Consider the following 20,205-nt stretch of genomic DNA (forward strand, 5'->3'; position numbering starts at 1 on the left):
AAAACAAAAAATTATATGCTCATGTTTTAGTGAAAATTTAGCAACAACATTTCAAATTATAAACTTAGTAAGCAAACAACTTTAAATGTTTAAATCACTCCTCTCCGCTAGGGGGCGTTCCAGGCTCAAATTTGAATCTAGCAATCTTTACCTGCTGATTAACAGCAGGGGTCAACTTGAGGCCATACTTGTGTTTTTTTTTACTCTTTTCTGGACGGTCCTGCTACCAAAAAAGAAAAACATTCTTCCACTACATGCCGCCCTGCTGCACTGTCACCTTCATCCATCAGCAGCTTTTAATAACCTCAGGATATTCTGTACTGAATATCCATCTGGTAATGTTGGTGCTGACTGGTAGTCCTTGGAAGAGAAACTTTCATTTTGTGTGAGTGTGTGTGTTTGTCCTGAAGCTTCACTGATATCGCCTATAAGCTCAGTCTGATTCATAAAAATAGTCCTCAGTTTCAAACAGGACATGTTTTATTTGTGGTGTTAAGTTTTTATGGGGGAGTTTGATACATTCTTGCTGGAGTATTGCACAGATATGTTTTCCAAACACTTTAATAAAAAAGGTTTAATGAAGGCTTCTACCCAGAAGACAAACGTTTAAAATACAGACAAGCAAACAAGAAAAAACAAAAGTTACACAAATCTTATTTTATTCCAAAATAGTTCAGGTTGCAAACATTCAGACTGGATTTTCAGATTGTTTTCAGGCATTCAAATTTTAATGGTTTAAAAATATATATTAAACATAAACTTCCGAAACAGCCAATGAAATGAAATGAAACTTGTAAATTAGTAGCAGAGATTCCACATAATCTCTGTGTTATAAATAAACAAATTAGCAGCAGGTAGATGCTCTAATTTCAGATTATTTAATTTGGGGAGAAAAACTATTTATGCTAAAAGTTTGATGATTATTCATCTCCAGCTATTAACAGATTTGCTCGGGTAACATCTTTAAAATCTTGAAAGACGCACGTTATGATCGTCTCTATCTTTTTATTTATTATCTGTGGTGACTGGTTGGGAACAGGTGCAGACAGCCACACTGAATCTAAGTACCATTGACAGAAAAACCTTTTCAGGGTCATCTCCACAGTCTTGGCTGTTATGATTTGTTTGCCCCAGACTGAGGCCATGATGAGCTTTTGCTGTGTCAGCAGATATGAACTATAACCCAAACTTTCATTTAGAAGTATTTCAAGACCCTGTTTGTAAAATAACAATCTAAAGTGGTTGTATCTTTGTTCCTAAAGCCTCAAAGAAGTCAACTTTGAGTTTGGAGCTGCTATGTCCTTCGAGGTCCTCACCTCAAACTGAAATTCAGCCTTCAGCCTTGTGGTCATGACTCAGTGTCATTTTAAGTTCATACAAGTGCCAATTATGTGAAGGCACCGTCTGCAGCCTGTTATCTGTGGATGGAAGAGGTTGTTTCGCAAACACCTCAATGCTCCAATAACAAGATCATGATTTCATCGAGCTGCAACCGGAACATCAAATTCAGGTATTTATAAATGCGTGTAATGTTCACCTTAATATCCTTCAGGTGGCTTTGAGTTTAGAGTCTAGCATGGTTACCATTAAGGTTTCTGATGTGGTTTGAGTTTTTTTACCTGATGTAATAATTTTCTCAAATGCACAACAAGGAGCTGGTTGTTTGTTTTTAATGTTTTCATTAAGAACCCCCCCACCCCCCAAAAAAAAAATTAAACCGTAGACATTTACACATTTGCGTTCTGTCGAAATTTAATTGGGTTGCTAGGTGAGGGGCTGGGCTTCTCTAGGGTTGGTAGGTAACGGGCTGAGCTTCGCTGAGGTTGCTAGGTGATGCTCCGGAATGTGATGTTACATTCCGGACGTGTTAGAAATGGCAAATTTTTCAGAAAATACTAACTTACCAAAAGTTTGGACTGTTTTTAGAAGCAGTAGAAACACAAATAGAAGTACAAAAATTTGTAAAGTATAAATTTTCCCTTTTACGTCCTTATCACTGACCCCTAGTCAATTATTCCAAGTTCCACAAATGGCCTTTGGGCCCTCCTAGTTGAAATGACTTATTTGATTATGTTTTATTTAAAGGTACTAAGATCAAATTTTGATCAGCCACTGGAACGGAGATGTTCCAGTGGCTGCGTTTGGCCCTCCGGCCACATTCTGTCAATGTGTGATCCAAATTACGAAATAGGCCAGGAAATTCGCCGCCAAATGTCAGCCAGCAGTTATGTGACCATTAGGGCAAAGGTCACTCTGTTTACCTGTCCACTCTGGTAATTTCTCAGTTTCATAAGAGGTGTCAGTGATCGGCTGGTAGCTAACATGAAGCAGCTCGTCTTCATCATCTGAGGAGTTCAGCCGGTTTAGGCAGCTTTGACTCAGCAGCCGCTAACAATATCCATGGAGGGAGGAAGAGGAGGAGAAGGAGGGTGAAGGTCTAAACAGGGAGTCATCCCTGCTATGCAATCGTGTGACACAGCAGTCTGTTTTAAAAGCAGAACCTGCCCCCACCCCACACACCTTCACCCCTACCACCGCTACATCTAATACCAGCCACATTAGATGACACACATCGACTCAAGTTCTCCCTCTGTCTGACTGAAAGCTTGCCAGCGGCCCCAGTAACCCGAAGTGCAGCGAGGGTGGAAATAAAAGTGCTGCGGAGATCTGGATGGAACAGGTCGGAGCCATGGGTAGGGCTCTCAGAATAACAACTCACAGACAGACACTGCTTTTCTAATGCCGTTTACTTCACAGCCACAGGAGCAACAGATGTATACGATCAAGGAATCGAACAAAGAAGTAGATTCATAGGGAAAAAATAAGCATAAATTTCAACAAAACTCAGATGAAAAGTTATCCATCCAGTTTCATGAGTTTGTTTTAATTAATTTTTAAGATGGCAGTTTGTTTCTTTAATTTTGCTTTCAAGGAACTGGACTCAGACACTTTCTTGTAAAGCAGTTCACTTCAGGAGTTCTGCAGGTTTTTTAAAGCTACGGTTCTGTAAAACCATAAACGTGGATCTTCTTTCATCTGATTATTTCTTTAAGTATTTATCAATTATCCCATCAGGTGGGAATCACCTTGTTGCTACACAACAAAAACATAAAATCTTGCAAAGTATTTTAGGTCTAGTTTCTAGTGATAATATCTCAACATTTTTGAAATAAGTTAAAGCTAACAAGTTGCTTTTCAGTTAGAAATAGAAGCTTGTTTTAAGTTAATAATTCCTTTGCATTGATGAAAAAATACTTGTCCTACTGGCTGATTATCTCATTTACAACATTGGAAAAACGTCTTGTTATAAGGGAAATAATCTGCCAGTGGACGTGCTGACCAAACATGCTGGAACTTCAGTTGGGTTGCTAGGTAACGGTGCAGACTTGAATTAACTTACTGGATGTTTTTTACACCCAAATGGAAGAATAAAAAATGTGAAAGATGTGAATTTTGCATGATAAGTCCCCTTTAAAAAGATGTTCTGAAAACCTGAAGAATTATTATTTTTTTTTTTATCAACTTTGACAGACTGAAGAAGAGTCTGGCTCCCTGGAAGCAAAGAGGGATGACTCAAAACGTTTGCACAGATTCATATCTCAATTTAAATTTCTTGAAGTAAGCATAAATAACAAACAGCCTGAAGTTACCCGTCAGCTGACACCACACAAAGGGGAACTTCTTCTTCCACAAGTTTGACGTTTTATGAATCTCAGAATAAAGCAGCAGAGTCGGAGCGTTTCCTGAGGGCCTCTGCAGATATCAGCATGACTGCCTGTTTGGCTCAAACTTGTTTGCTTTTCTGCAGCTTTTATTGCTTGGAGGGATTAATGTGTTTCCAAAAGTAATGTGAGAGGAGAAAATTTTTGTTGTTGTGTAAAAAGTTGCTCAATTTTCCATTAAATTACACTCAAACAAAATCCAGTCTGATTATTGGGTTCATGTCTCTCAGTAAAAACATCAAGTAAACGTACTCCGTTCTCTCGTCGGGCCCTTGAATAATGAATACGAGTAAATAACACTGCAGGCTGCAGGTGGTCTCTCCTTACATGGTGAATTTTAACTTTCACTCAGTGGGGACACATTTTGAAAGCTCTTATAACTTAGTTAATATCGTAAATGTGTGCCATATTGTTACTCAACATCCAGTCAGAGTAGAGTGTTTTCAGCTGAAATCTGACCCATATCCAGAGGGTTGTTTTGTTTTGTTACCCAAACCTACTTACTGTTGGAACATATAAATTGTAAGGTGGAGTTGAGACGGTAAATCATTTTTATGCTTCATAAGGAGAGAGGGTATTCTTCCCAGTGACTTAGACTGCAACCCGAGAATTACACTGAAACACCTTGTGTGTCACTGTAGGCATATCTCATGTGGAAATTTATTATCTTCTGTGTTTGGAGAAATGGCACGTGTCTAGTTAGTGCTCGAGGTCCTCCAGTTCAACAGCTGACAGCAGTAAAAGAGCAGGTTTTTCTGCATCAGAGGTTTCATTTCTGTTGGTAGAATGTTGTCTGGAACATGTGGCTCTTAGAAAACCAAAAAGGAAATGATTTTGACTGGGGACACAAGAAGAAATGATCATTTTAGGAGTTTTTCTGTAAGTTTTCGTGGAAAATCTGCATAAAATATTCACAATGGACAACAAATTTCCTTTTTTTTGTTTGTAATAGAAGTTTAATTTTGAAAATCAAAACAAAATTTGCTTTCATTTATATAATAATAATAATAATAATAATAATAATAATAATAATAACAACAACAATAATAATAATAATAATAATAATAATAATAATAATAATAATAATAATAATAATAATAATAATAATAATAATAATAATAATAATAATAATAACATCTTATGTAGAAAATGTTTTTGTGGTTTGAAATTAGTTTTATTTTTGTAGCAGTGGAGGCAGAAGTTGCTCTTTGAATGGAAGGATTGCTAACCCCTGACTGTTAGTCAATGAGCAACTGTTGCTATGTTACAATAGCAGAAAAGTTTTTCTAATTTTCTAGATTTTCTAAACATTTTCTTTCTACACTCTATTATTTAAACTAGTTTTTATTCTCACGTTTCTGTCAAGCAGACATCTTCATTGCCTTCTGTTAAGCTACTGGTAGCTAGATGCTAATGTACATTTGCTAGCTAGCTAGTTCACCAGGTTCACTGTTTTTGCTATGCTTGATTGTAATTTAGTCTACTTGTTTATAGTGTTTCTTGGTCTTAAAAGTCATGACAACCTTTTCAAGCAGAACTGTTAGCTTGTTTGTTGTTTCTGTTCTTGAATAACCTTTATTAGGAGTGAGTAGCCTGCTCATAGGAAGGAGAGCGTCTCTAACAGCTTTACTTAAATCCACCAGAAGGCTTTTGCTGAAAACGTCTCAGCTGAAAAACACCAAACCCAGAGTCATAGTGGAAAGGGATGCTCTTCAGTCCATGAAAAGAACTGCCAAGACAAACTCTCAGCCAAGTGATATAATCTTTCAGGTGGAAAATTAGGGAAGCGTCATCAGGAGTTGAACATAAAGTTCTCGTCGTGTACCGAGTGGCCCAGGGAGTGACGGATGAAATGTCTGCAGCCAGAACAGCTGCATGCCAGCGGCTGTAAGTAAGCAATTGGGGGTTGGATTTAATAAGCTTTGGTTTTTCCTGCTCCCTTTTGAACTGGATATGAAACCCAGGTTATATTTGATTATTACTTTTATTTATTTTTTGTTTTCTTCTTAATTATTTATTTTTCTCTATTTTACATATTTTAAAGGAATAAATATTTCATAAATTTGCCTCATTTAGTAAAATAATAAATAATCACTGCAGCTGCTTGTTTGTGCACAACATAGAAGTAAAGACCTAACCTTTTGAAAATAGCAATTTGGAAAGGATATTTTACACCTATAAGATGCAGAAAATGCATTATAAAGTAATATCACACAAACAAACAGATCTGTATTTGAACAAACCATGCAGAAAAATGTTAAGTAGATCATTGTTGTTACTGAATAATCTGCATGCAAAGCAGATTATTTATTTATATCTGGTATTCTTTATTTTGGAAAATAAAGAATACCAGATATAAGTAAAAAAGCTCGCCATATTTTAAATCTTCAGACTCATCAGTGAGAATTGTACATAACTGATTTTAGCTTGGTGAAGAATTGGAGGCCAAAATTAAGAAAAAGACAATCAAATAAAACTGTAAGAAACTCATTGCATATTCATCAAATTTAATCTAATTATTTAAATGAGTAAATAGTTTAATAATGCAGTTCAATCTCATCATATTAACCCCAACATCTGATTAGTTAACCTCCACCTTGCATGCAGCAGTGTTGGTTCACTATCCTAATGAAAATGACTCATACTGAATACAAATTAACACACAAATACATTTATTTGTTGTGACTTATTGATGCTTTGACTGCCGTCAGTGAACAAGCAAAGGTAGCAGCAGCACAAGAAGATTTCATCAATATTTATGTCTTTTTCTTTCAATTATTTCTTATACTAACAGAAGAATTGAAGATGTGTTAAATTAGGTTTTTATTTTTGGGAATGTTAAACAGGAGGAATTTTATCTTATGTCAAAATTTCAGATTTTATTTAGCCATGTAAAGGCTGTATATTCTAGTTTCATTTGAATTTGTAGCCACAGGAAGGGAGCTTGCAAGAATAAAATGGGGCAAAAGTGAACAGAACAGAAATAGGAGAGGAACAAAAAATCAGGAGGGGAAATGTGATAAAGCAAGTAAGCCAGAGGTTACAAAAAATCGCAAAAGAAGGGGAAGGAAAAGGGAGCAACAAACCGGTCTGAACCAGCTGACTGCGGGGTTTTTCATACTCTCCCATACTCCTCCTCCTCCTGCTTCTCCTCATCTTTCTTCTGACTCAGACGGGATGAACTTTCTCTTTTAGCGCTCCGTCATGTGCTCATCGTCACAGGAAAAAAAACCGGACAGTACAGACTCCCAAGAAGTGTAAGAAAATCCAGGGTGGTGATGTTCGCCCGACTGGCAGGTGTTTCCCGTCGTTATGTAAGGATTCACAGAGTGTCTAGAGGGAGTAAAACGGGGCGTTCTGAATTTTGAGGACATGGGATTTGCTGGACACTTGGGGTGGGACACTTTGTCCCCCTTCTGGACCCGCTGTAAGGTCTATTTCTGGGTACAAGTTGTAGACCTAAATTTAGCTACTACATAGGATGAAGCTTAAACTCTTGAGACGTTTCTAAATGTCTTGCATGACTTAAATGACATGATTTAGTGCATTTTAAGTGATAGGTTATTTCAACAAACTTTAAAGAGACAAACGTGTGGAAAGCAATGTTTCAGTGAAACTTTATTACACATTATGTAACACAAAAAGAAAAATAAAATGATTTATTTACAGAAAGCTTATAAGAGAAATTTTAAAAATATACTAGAAAATAAAAGTGTTAGAGATTAATATGTCAGAGACAAAAACATGTTTTACGTGAGAACAAAGATACAATTTAATTTCAGGATTTTAAAAGTGAGATTCTTTGATCAGTCAGTAACTTTAATTCATGGCTGATAGTGGAAGTTTTTATCCACTGATCTAAACGCCATCAGATCCACCTGGATGGATGGATGGATGGATGGATGGATGGATGGATGGATGGATGGATGGATGGATGGATGGATGGATGGATGGATGGATGGTTGGATGGTTGGATGGATGGTTGGATGGATGGTTGGTTGGATGGTTGGTTGGATGGATGGATGGATGGATGGATGGTTGGATGGATGGTTGGTTGGATGGTTGGATGGATGGATGGATGGATGGATGGATGGTTGGATGGATGGATGGATGGATGGTTGGTTGGATGGTTGGATGGATGGTTGGATAGATGGATGGATGGATGGATGGATGGATGGATGGTTGGATGGATGGATGGATGGATGGATGGTTGGATGGATGGATGGATGGATGGATGGATGGATGGATGGATGGATGGATGGTTGGATGGATGGATGGATGGTTGGATGGATGGTTGGATGGATGGATGGATGGATGGATGGATGGATGGATGGATGGATGGTTGGATGGATGGTTGGATGGATGGATGGATGGTTGGATGGATGGATGGATGGATGGATGGATGGATGGTTGGATGGTTGGATGGATGGATGGATGGTTGGATGGTTGGATGGATGGTTGGATGGATGATGGTTGGATGGTTGGATGGATGGATGGATGGATGGTTGGATGAATGGATGGATGGATGGATGGTTGGATGGATGGATGGATGGATGAACCCTGTTTCTCCTTTGGTAATTATGTTGCATCTTAATTTGACGCTGCTGTCACTTTGTCCTGTCCATCAGTTTCTGCTGGTTGTTGAAAACCCTGATGATGATCTACCAGATGTTTTTCAGGACTGGCTGAAGAATATTGGCTTCTGTCTTCACTCACATCTATTAATACGCTCTTCTTCTCTGACTTCACTCACCGCCGCTAACAGGAACTCTGCAGCGAGTCTGCAGCCGGTTGACTCAGTTTCCATTCTAGGCGACACGGCTACTGTTAACAAGCTGCTGTTTAAAGCTTCAGGGAAAATTGGATCAAGTTTTAAACCCAAAATTACGGGAAATCTTGACGATGTAAAACAATGTTCCTTCAAAGATCAGTATATTTAAAATACACTTTTATGAAACAAAAAAAAAAATAAATACAATATTTGGTTTCACAACTGGAAATACTGATTTGATTCTGCTTGGTCATATGAATCTGGATACACAAAGAACAGGTCGGAGTGAGTCCTCTTTCTTTCCACAAAGATTCTCTAGAGTCTGAAGCACATTTGAACTGTAATCTTTGTGATAGAAGACAATTCATACAACAGCTCCATAATATTTCTCTGGGTGAGTACGAATCAAAAACACATATCTACTAATGTAGGACGTTATCAAGCTAAATCAATGCTAACCGTCTCCTACATGGCTGTACAAATTCTTCCTAGCTGCAGTCAAAACTTTTTATTCCCAGTGACTGAGCCAAATGAACCCCCCATCAAGTGGTTGTGCCGCCCCCTGTTCCATGGCGCCCTGGGAATTGAGGCATGTGGGCTGAAATTTAAACTGCCAACTTGCATTTTTAAGACAACGCTAAAGCGCTAACAGTTGCATCATGTTTATGAGTTCAGTGTTTTTAGTCAACTACTGACACAAGAAAGGAAGCTCAGTTTGAACTCTGACTCCTGACCTCTGACCTTTCCATGCAGCTTGCAGAGCACACACCACTTCTCTTCATTGTAAGAGATACTGGCTCCTCAGTGCTGGCTCACAGGGTTTATTAGCGCAGAGCAGCTGCCTGAAAAGCAGTGAACTCATCTTTGTTTTATTCACTGGCACCAACACCAAGAGGTCTTCCTGTAAACTACGGCCAATTTTGGTTCGGTATTTAGTTTATGTTCACAGCGAAGATTTTATGATCAGCCTTACATTCTTTCCAATATCGGAGATCTCCAGAAAGTTGTAAAGAACAAGTTCTCTAACAGATTCACAAGAAGAACAGGATATTATGTTCTGACAACTTAAAGCACAGAAATAAACTTATTTAACCACTGAGATATTATTTAGAAATGCTTCCTGGAAATTCAGAGTTAGGATTTTTGTTCAAGTACTTCAGCAACAAAGAGTTACACTGCAAAATACACAATCATACTAAGTATTTTTGTCTAGTTTCTAGTGCAAAATAAAATAAGAAAAACATAACTTAAAAATTAAATTTTAGGAAGTGGTGGGAGCTTGTTTTATGTAAACAATTTCTTAATATTGATGAAAAAGTACTGGTTCCATTTGCAGATTATGTCACTTATTATATGGGAGACATTTCTCATTGCATTGGCAGATTATTTCAATTACATCTAGTACTTTCTCTTTCTGAAAATTTACTTGTATGTTAGTTTTGTTTTATTTCAAGAAAGATATTTTGACTACAAATTGGACCAAAAATACTTTCACCTGACTCCAATCAAAATCAGATTTAATCAGGCTTTAGTAAAGTGTTAAGATCATTTCAGCTGCATCATCAGATTTACATAAACCAGGTCCCATAACGCAATCATCAATTCAACTATGACGAATACAAATGTAGGTAAATATGGTTTTAGAAAGCAAACTTCTTTTTTGTTTTGAACTCTTCAGGAACTGATCTAACAAAAACTGAGCTCTGCAGTCAAAGCAAGCAGAGTGTCTCCCTCTAACAGAGCTGAAAATCACTCCCACCTGTAGAGACGTGACCTGGTGCCACTTAGATTTTCCATTGCATAGCTCTCCAGCTGCATCTTATTTATTACTCTAAAGATACCGTTCCATGCAGTAATCTATGCTTTACTTGTCTCCAAAAGGAAATGTTTCTTTCTTGCCAGGACTTGGATAGATTTTCCATCCTTAATATGGGTTCTTAAGAACCTCTACATGACGAAAGCTTGGAGAAAGTGCAGAAAAAGAGTGAATTTAATCCCTAATGAATCAAAAAGCTTGTTCAGTTCTTTCACACCTAATAGTCACATAAACGTGGTTCAATTTGGGATCAAACTTGCAACATTTGTTACATTTTCAGCTGGTGTGGTTCTCTTTCACACTACAGTTCAAACCATTCAAAAAACCTGTTCCCCTCCTCGCCTTTGGAGGCGCTGCATCAAGAACTACTGAAGCAAATTACATTAAAACCTCAGAAGAAGACACTGAGCGCATGTATGTAAATAGCGCGTGAATGTAAATAAAATGAAGTAGCATCAGATTTTAGTGGTAGTAAATGATCCCAAGCCATTTGCCCCGTGTTTATTTTGATTGAATTTACCCAGAATGCCCTGCGCTATGGTCTGCTTTCTGTTTTTGAAGCGGTCTCCAGTCCACTTGGTATTCTCATATGCATTCGAAACGAGGTCGAGGTTTGTAAGCGGACTAGAGTTTGCTTCGATTCTGCTTTCACACCTTTCCAAATGAATTCACAACCCTGATTAGTCCGCTTTAATCAGCTGCTCTAGCGCAAGGCATTCTGGGTAAAATCCCCCCAAAACAAACGTGAGAGTCTAATGCTATTGGGAGTCTTTCTACTTTGTCTTTTGCCAAAGACAAAAGAGAAATTATGCAACCTGCCACTACATTTTCGTTTACATTTTGTGAAGGAGGAAGTTACGCTCTTCAGACGTTTTTATACAATTTTCTTCATTGGTTCTTGGTGCAGCTCCCCCACAGGTGAGGAGGGGAACAGCTTTTTCAAAGCGTTTGGATCTTTTAACACAGTGTAGTGTGAAAGAGAACCAAACCAGCTGAAAATGTAACAAATGTTGCAATTCTGGTCCCATATGGAACCGAGTCTACCAGGACTCTTAAGCTGCTGTTTAGGAATAAAATTGGACCATTTGGGTGAGACCAAAATCTGTGATTGATGCAGAAATTTTAAACTGTGATTGTTTCACTTATTATTCTGTTTCCTTCAGAACTATTCATCATTTCCCTCTGTAAAATATCAAGAAATTGTAATATGTTAAAATAAAACTTATAAAATGTTGACATCTTTGTTCATTTGAATTAGTTTCCACACATCAAGCCTCTTCACACATATTACGACAGGAGTGATGTAGAGTTAATGCACACCAACGTTTCTTTAAAACTCAGACTCACTGACTCGTCAGAACTGTCCTGTCACTAAATTTGGTTATTTTGTATTATTGGATGTTCGCCTTATATCGGCCGATCACTATATTTATTCTTTCACGTGTTTAGAGTGTGATGCATAAACCAGAATATCACATGGCTGAGTGTTTCAGTCTGCTCAGAGGGAAGGCTGATAGCTGCTCCGTGCTTTCAGATAAAGCAGACAACAGGCGGCCCTGCCAAGGACCTCAGAGCTGCAAAGGGCAATCAAGGCGCTAAGTGCCCCCCCTTCGTCTCGAATCAGCCCTCCTCCTCCTCCTCCTCGCTGCGCCAGTAAGAAGCGGTGCAAACCGGAGCGAGCCAGCGCTGGGAGCTCGTCCTCCCCCTGTCACCTCCACCGCCTCCTCATGACTTCTTCCTCTCTAAAGTTCACTCACAGACTGAGATGCTTAATCGCATGAGGACTTGATGTCTCTTTCTGTGATTTCTAACTGAAACGAGGCTGAAATTGTTTCCAAAATCTTTATTTATGATATTTATTTGGTTGTGAAGTTGTTGTTGCATCACAAAAACACAAAATCTTAACAACCATTTGGTGTAGTTTCTAGTTTAAATATCTTAATACACATGAAATAAATCAAAACTAACTTTTCAGCAAGTCAGTTATTATATTGTCAGTGACAAGGAATATCATGGGGAAAACTGTCATGTTATAAGTGAAGTACTTTTTTTCAATATTAAGGAATTATTGACTTAAAACAACACCTATATCTTGTAAGTTAGTTTAGTCTTACTTCAAGTGTATTAAGGTATTTCCAATAGAAACTAAACCAAGAATATTTGGTAAGGTTTTGTTTGTTGATTTTTTTTTTCCACTAATTTCTTCAGTTTACAATTAGAAGTTTAGAAGTAACACATTTCTTCTTTCTCCATATGTTTTGAGTTATTTCTGTGTTTTGTTGTTTATCTCTTCATTTAATGCTCCACGTTTAACTTACTTCCTCCTGTATTTTCTGTGTTTTCATGGACTTTTGTCGTTGTTCTTCCAGCTGCATCACAGACTCACCTGTTCATTGAAAACTGAACTATTGTCCTGTTTATTATTGCGCTTATATCTTCTTGTGTTTATGTTTTTATTTTGTGTTTTTTGCTTCAGTGATTTGGTTTTGGATTTACATTTTTCTGAGTGTTTACACATTTATCAGCTCAGATTTCTATATTTTTTACAAGGTCAAATTTCAAGAGTTTTTTTTTTCTTGAGCCAAATATAAAGATAAAATTATCAGGATAAAAATGAAGAGCCTGCATTTTTATCCTCACTTAGCAAGTTGTTGTTTATTCAAGTGTACTACAAATATGCTTATTTTATATTTAAAAAATGAGGGCATTTATTTGAAGTTTGCTTTTTGTAAACTACATTTTATATACTTAATATTAAAGTGAAGGATGCTTGGCTTATACTGAAAAGCAGAAAGAGAAGTCTAATATTCCGTATTAATACTTATACTTATACTTTGGTATAGGTCACGTTGTACTTTCTATGACAAAGTACTTGAAGTACTTTTAAATATTACGTTTACTGAGGGTTGACTGGAGATGGTGGAGAACTGGGATGTTTTTAGGGAAAATATATGATGCAACTGATATCAATAAACTCTCAAAACACCCTATTTACTCTGTATTATTTCTCCTATACCTTTTCAGACCATAAAAATACTAAAAATTCAGAAGATTTTCAAAACTGCATTGGAATCCTGTAAATTAAGCTTCACTTTCAGATTATTGTGTCTGTTTCCTACCTGTCGTCGGGTCCAAACCAACAGCACAACGTCATAATTTCAGTCTTTTACTGACATTTACTTGAGAGTCTAATATTTATGAGTGCTTTGAGAACTTATTTTCCAAGCTAAACTGCTTTTACCAAAATGTTTTCCTGTTATGGAAGAGAACAAAAACGTCTCTTTGTGTTTAAAATGGTGATATAAACACACATTTCCTCGTCTGTCCTCCAGAAACACTCTGAGTGATGAATTAAGAAAAGACGGCCTTGAAGGAAGTAAAGAAAAAAGGATATCAAAGTCTTTCCATGAGTGTGAGATTTTGTCTCTCGGGGGAAAAAATTGCAAAGTTTTGTTTTGCAGATCCAAGTTGACAAACCCTCTTCCTGTTGTGAAAGAACTGGGAGTATTTTTGGGAGACAATTTCCCTTTAAATACCAGCCAGGGACATTTTACCCCGTCTCACTCAACTCCTTCTCTACCGGGCAAATGTGAAGACCATCCAGGACTCTTATTAATATGGAAACACACCTATTAACATACATTCACTGTATGATTTACAACAAACAAAACGTTACACTTTAAATGAAGTCGAAAATGTTTTGACTACGATGGCTCAAAATAATAAAATTACCCTCTATGCTTGCTTATAAAGTGCATAATTTATTAATCTACCCCAGCTGAATGCTAAACATGTTTCAGATTATGGAAAACAAAGAGAGAAATATATATATACACTCTAAGGCCTGACAATATGTTAATTTGGCAGTTTTTGATTATTTTAAAGTATTTTTCTTTAAACACAAGTAGGACTGAAATGATTAATCAGATTAATCATGATGAATTTAAATAATTGTCAACTAATATAGTAATTGATTAATCATTACAGACTCGAAAGATCAACACAATGAGAGCAGTAATTAATGCAAAACTGTACAAAAATAGAAACATTTTGCATTCAAGTTAAAATTTTGAACTGAAGTGTTTATTTAATGTATTTCTAATATTTTATTTAAAAAAAGGTTTAATTGGTTACTAAATTAATTGTTAGTTGCACCGTAAATATAAACAAATTGTGATTTATTTTTTTTGCACACATTATCCTGATACCACATAATTTAGCGATGAGCACAAATGGATTGAAAAGTTTTCGCCCGTCTCAAGGAGACGCAGCCGCGCATATTTTGGTCAGATACCTTGTAGGTCAGGTTCAACCAAAGTAAAGCAGCAAAACAAAGTGTCAGACGTCAGCATGTTTTTGTGTGAGAGGATTGACTCGGTGTTGCAGCAGAGGGGAGGAGGGTTTCTGCAGCGCTGATGAGTCACATGTTTAAAACCTCCTGGAACAGGAAACACTTTTCTCCTCTCACAGGATGCAGCTCTATGAGCGTCTGCCAACCACATGGGGTCGGGTTTCTCTACCTACAGAAAAGAAAAAAAAAAAGAAACAGGAAGAGTTTTGGTGCTAGTTCATAAGGTCACAGGAGGAAAAAAACAGCATCTTTAAGATTAGCGCTGCTCTGAAGGCTTTAAATTCATGCATGTAAACAATGTCAGATGTTAGCGCTTTGCATGGAGCAAAGGTGCTACTGAAACCACAGTGGGGTAGAAATCTGCAGCAAATGTCACAGATCTACACGGGAAAGATACAGTAAGAGAAAATGGGATAAGGTAGTGCTTTATTAGTCCACTAGTGGGAAATTTAAGCTGTCAAAGCAGAAAGAAGTGGACAAAACAAGAGTAACAAAAATGGAAAAACGACACAAAAAACCAGTACGGTGTAGAAAAAACACCATACAGGCTAAGCTAGAAAAACAAAAGAATATGTTTATATATATAAATACATATATACATTACATAATCCTTCTATGTTGATATCAGTAGGTTGACTTCATGACAGACACACTCCGGTTCACTGTATTTAGTTTAACAAAACAGGAAATCAGGTTGGTGGTTATCAGTCCACCAGTTTCTGCTCTTCTACATTAAATACAATACAATTAATAAGACTACAGAGCAATAGCTCCCAACAAACAGCTAGCAGCAGTTAGCAAATGTAAATTTAAACATAATTGGAATTTTAAAGTAAACAACATTAATAATAAGTTAGACATATACAAAACATAGCAATATTATTCTTATGAAATACTGTATATGGTTTAATTTATCTAAAATATATTACTGGTAAAGAAAACGTCACAGTCAAAAACTGTGACAGAAAAGGGGGCGGGGCTGTCAGTTATACCAACATTTTCACTAAACTTTGCATTTTGATTCATCTAATTATGTAATTTTTAAGTATTAAATGATTAATAATTTGATCAGTCACTCAGTACTTGAGTAAACTATTTACCAAATACTTTTTTTTTTGAGTATTTTCTTGGATGGCTACTTTTAATTTCTACTTTAGTAAAAATATGTTGAAGTAGTTCTACTCTTACTTTTTTGGCACTCTGCCCACCGCTGCATGTGGGTCAGGAATAACATTTTTTCTCAACTTTTAATTTTAACGTCAATCACGTCGCATTTCCTACTGGCTGTCGTTCTATTCCTGCACTTTAAGAGTTTATCTGATGACTAAATAGCACAACCTCTGAAGCTCCAAGCGCGCCACAAGCTCTATTGTCATAAAGCGCAACCAGCCCAGATGTGAATGACAGTCCCAAGCCGAAAGCAGTCTGACGCTTCTTGTTGTTTCTAGGCGTGTTCTGCCTCTGTGGGGCATTTAAACCCTGCGGTCTGCGTTTAAAGGGCCATGTGATGTCACCACAGATAAGGCCCTCTGGCAGATCAGGGGAATTTATCACTCTGTAGCGATTGGCAGAGCAGCCGACTTGTTTTTCGTTAAATGCGCTTGACAACAGACGTGCCGGCCAATGAGGAGCGGCGCGGTGGGCGTGGCTTCATGTTCCCAGCTGTCTGCTCTTGCAGACACAAACAGACACCCACACCCACACCCACACGTTCTTGAGTTTCACTTCCCCTTTTGTTGTCGAGGCTGGAGCTGGGAGCGAGTTTGGCCAGTTCTTCGCTCTGAGCTGCAGCAAGTTTCTACAGGTTAGCTGTGGGCGACACGAGAGTCATGCGTTTCTGAAAGGAAGTTTATTGCTGCTTTGCACCGCAACTTGCATCATTTGTTAAAGAATGATGATGTTTCTGCAGACATTTTCAACTGTGCATCATGTAGTTTGGGTTTTTTACACTGCAAAAACACAAAATCTTACCAAATATTTTTATTCTAGTTGCTTGTGCAAATATAAATGAGACAAAACTAACTTACAAGTAACCTTTCAGGAAGATATATCAGGAAAGTCCTTGATATGAATGAAAACTTCCACTGGCAGATTAATTCACTAATGGGGAAAATATCTTGTTATAAGTGAAATAATCTGAAACTATTATTTTTAGAATAAGTATGAAGGAATTAATTAACTTAAAACACACTGCTATGTTTTGGTAAAAAAAAAAAAAAAAAAAGTTAGTTTAGTCTTATTTCAACTGCACTGAGATATTTTCCCCTGAAACTATCTCAGGTGAGATAGAGTAGACCAAAAATACTTTGAAAGCTTTCACGTGTATATTTTATTTTATCATCTTTAAGTCCGGTTTGGTTGTTTATGAGGCATTTGTGGATTAAAAATTTAAAAGTGAGTTATGAATGCAGCAGACTTCCTGGAAAAACTAGGTGAAAAGTCAAAGTTGTTTTGTTGCAGGAAAATTTCTTGAAACCCCAATTTGATTTAATGCTTTAAGATTTTTTTTAAGAAGAATCAAAACAATAAATATGTATTTATTCAACTATTATAGAAACACTTTTTTAAAGCTCTTTCTGGAACAGTTATGTAAAAATCATTTCTACGTACCGCTGTCTTTATGTTATTTTCTTTTTGCTTTTAAACTTGTATGACAGTTAATCCTCAATAATTGTTTCTGTGCATGCAAACACAACGTTCCTCTGCAGCACAAAGCAGCACATACACACATCAGCTAACGAAAATATCCAGGAAGGCCGCCCACAAGAGAGAAACACGCTTCTGTACATTCTGTCACAGTCAGGCACGTACATCCTCCATATGTTGTTACACTTAACTGTTTGCAGCTTCAACACAGCTGGAGCTGCAGAGGAAGTGTGTGTGTGTGTGTGTGTGTGTGTGTGTGTGTGTGTTCACATTGCAGCTCAAGTGTTTCTGTTTGAGTCAAAGCGACAGTAATTTATGTTTTTCACGTGTTTGCCCGTGTTTGTAACCACATACAGTATGCATGTCAGATGAAAGCGTTTTGTTTTTTCTGTACTTTGTCCTCAAACGAGACACACAAAGTGGAATACGGGGTGAAGCTGAGGAGAGCTCAGTTTGGTTTGTGGCACCTGTAATGTTTAAATAATCGTTCCAACCCAGATTAGGCTGCTGTAACTTCCTTATATGTGTGAACAAACTGTTCTGTTTGACTTTCACAGCTGAATTCAGCATCATGCCGCAGTGTTTTGTTTGAATCTGACTGACAAATGCTTTTCAAATTGAGCTACACATCAAAAACATAAAGTACTGCCAAGTATTTTGGGTCTAGTCTGTAGTACAAATGTCTTAATATAGTACTTGAAATAAGACAAAACTAACTTTTCAGCACAATATAGAAGCTTGTTTTAGAAAATAATTCCTTAATATTGATGAAAAATTGGTGAGATTTTGTGTTTTTGCAGAGTGAATGTTCCTTCAGATAACAAACTCATTATGCATTCTCATTTAAACTACATGTTATTTATGTTTTATTCTAGAGAACAATGGTTTTCTGCCATCAAAGTTAAACTTGTGCAACCTTTTCATGGTTACAGGTTCATGCTTCTTCCAGCATCTTGCGACCTGCTTTTAGGGTGAACCTGCTGGTATAATCGGACCAATATGATCACCTGATATTTACGGTACTAAATGATGACTAAAGAGGAACGACTTCCTGTTTTAGTGCATCCAATATAAAATCCCTCTATGTGATTTTTTTTTTGTGCCATTTTTGTGATAATAAACATGGAGAAATTGTTATTTCTTTTCAAAAGGTATTTTTTCTTGTTTTTGGTTTATTTTTATTGGCTGAAATGTTTTTGCTTTGCTAAGACTGATATTGAACACATTCCTTTTTAAATAAGAAAAAACATGCCAGATGTAATAGTGTGTCTGAACTGCACTCACTAAGTGATGGATAAATACATAATCACACCGCACTTTTTAGATCTGAGGTGAATAGAGGACCCAGAAATATTACTCAACTTGTAAGAGTTCAACATATTTTTACTCAAATAAAAGTAAAAAGTTGCGGCTGAAGAAATTACTCAAGTACAGTTTGTGCCAATCATTTAATATTTGAAAACTGCATCAAAATATAAAGTTATATGGAAATGCTGGAGTTTTAAGGACCAAAAATGAACAGAACTAATATAAATAACATAATTAGAAAAGAACAAAATCAGGCAAAGAAATGTTTTTCCAAATAAATTTCTTTCAATGTGAAACTTATGAAGCATTTAATGGAAATTAGATGTGTGTTTCTGGTGAAATTTTGGTTAAACATGTTTGTTCTTCACTCCATAAAGTTACTCGCAGTGGGTGGAGGATGCAGAAATTTTACTCAAGTAACAGTCACTGAAGTAAATGTAACTAGATACTACCCAGCTCTCTGTATTTGTGTTTCCCTGAACTTCATAATTGTGCTTAACTGTGTGTTGGTTTGTCACATAAAATCTCAGTAAATCTCATTCATATCTGTGGATTTAATGTTACAAATTGTGACATCCAGTGGCATGAATACTAATAAAATGTGGCGTAGAAACATGTGGGTGGATGTTTCAACCTATAATTTGTTGTACATTGTGATTTATTGTCCCTTGACTTGCAGTATTTGTTCATTTAAGTACCTTGAAACCACAGAGTCGGCCAGGTGTGCTTGTTTTTCTTTTCTTTTTTTTTCTTGGCCAAAGTTTAATTAGTCAACATCTAATCACAAAAATAGCTGAATGAGTAAGACTTTGGCTGCAGAAGCTGGTTTTCTAGATTCTCCTGAACCTTTGCACAAGCATGTTGGCGTGTTGTTTTCATAAACACGCCACATTGCTGTAGAGAACTTGATAATCCAGCTTGTTTTTATCCCACCTGCCAGGGCAGGGAAAGCCAGGTACAGCGTGTTCCCGAGTCAGGTCACAAAGTTTGTCTGTTTGTCTTCGTCCCTCCATCCATCCGCAGCAGTCAGCCAGCCTCTCTTTCTTCTCCGCTGCTTGTTTTGCAGATTTTGGATCAGATATGGCACAATGGGCCCAGTGTGTTGCAGGTATTCTCATGCTTCCCTACCTGGTTTCAGGTACATGCAGTCCTCGCTGCTCTGCAGCCGCCGCCGCTGCCGCGTGTCACCGGACAAGTTTAATCTTCAACTGGTCGATTTCTCCTGCTTTCACACACTGAGTGCCAATCATTTAATGCAAAACCATTAAATCTCACCAGGAACTTTTCAAACAAGACAAAATTAACTTCCAAGAACTTTTTCATCAAGATAAAAAAAAACTTGTCTCAGTCAATAATTCCTTAATTTTGATTCAACTAGTTTCACTAGTTAACTTTTATCAATAATATTAAGGAATTGTTGACTTAAAACAAGCTCCTTTATCTTCCAGAAAAGTTACCTGTAAGTTAGTTTAAAAGATATTAGCACCAGAAACTGGGGCAAACATACTTACAGCTGATTAATCAGAATCAGATTTAATCAGGCTGTAAAGAAGCGTTGTGATTATTATTATCATCAGATTTACAGACTGTC

General features: G+C 37.0%; 1 long non-coding RNA gene across 1 annotated transcript; it reads right to left on the reverse strand.

The window, feature by feature from the left end:
- Window positions 1–14,452: 14,452 nt before the first annotated feature.
- LOC122839109 lies at window positions 14,453–19,656 on the reverse strand. Its single transcript, XR_006371984.1, has 3 exons — window positions 19,548–19,656; window positions 15,260–15,322; window positions 14,453–14,829 (listed from the first exon to the last, which is right to left on the reverse strand). It is a non-coding gene; the product is annotated as an uncharacterized LOC122839109 (long non-coding RNA).
- Window positions 19,657–20,205: the final 549 nt, after the last annotated feature.

This window comes from Gambusia affinis, linkage group LG10 (assembly GCF_019740435.1).
Source record: "Gambusia affinis linkage group LG10, SWU_Gaff_1.0, whole genome shotgun sequence".
Classification (NCBI taxonomy): Eukaryota; Metazoa; Chordata; class Actinopteri; order Cyprinodontiformes; family Poeciliidae; genus Gambusia; species Gambusia affinis.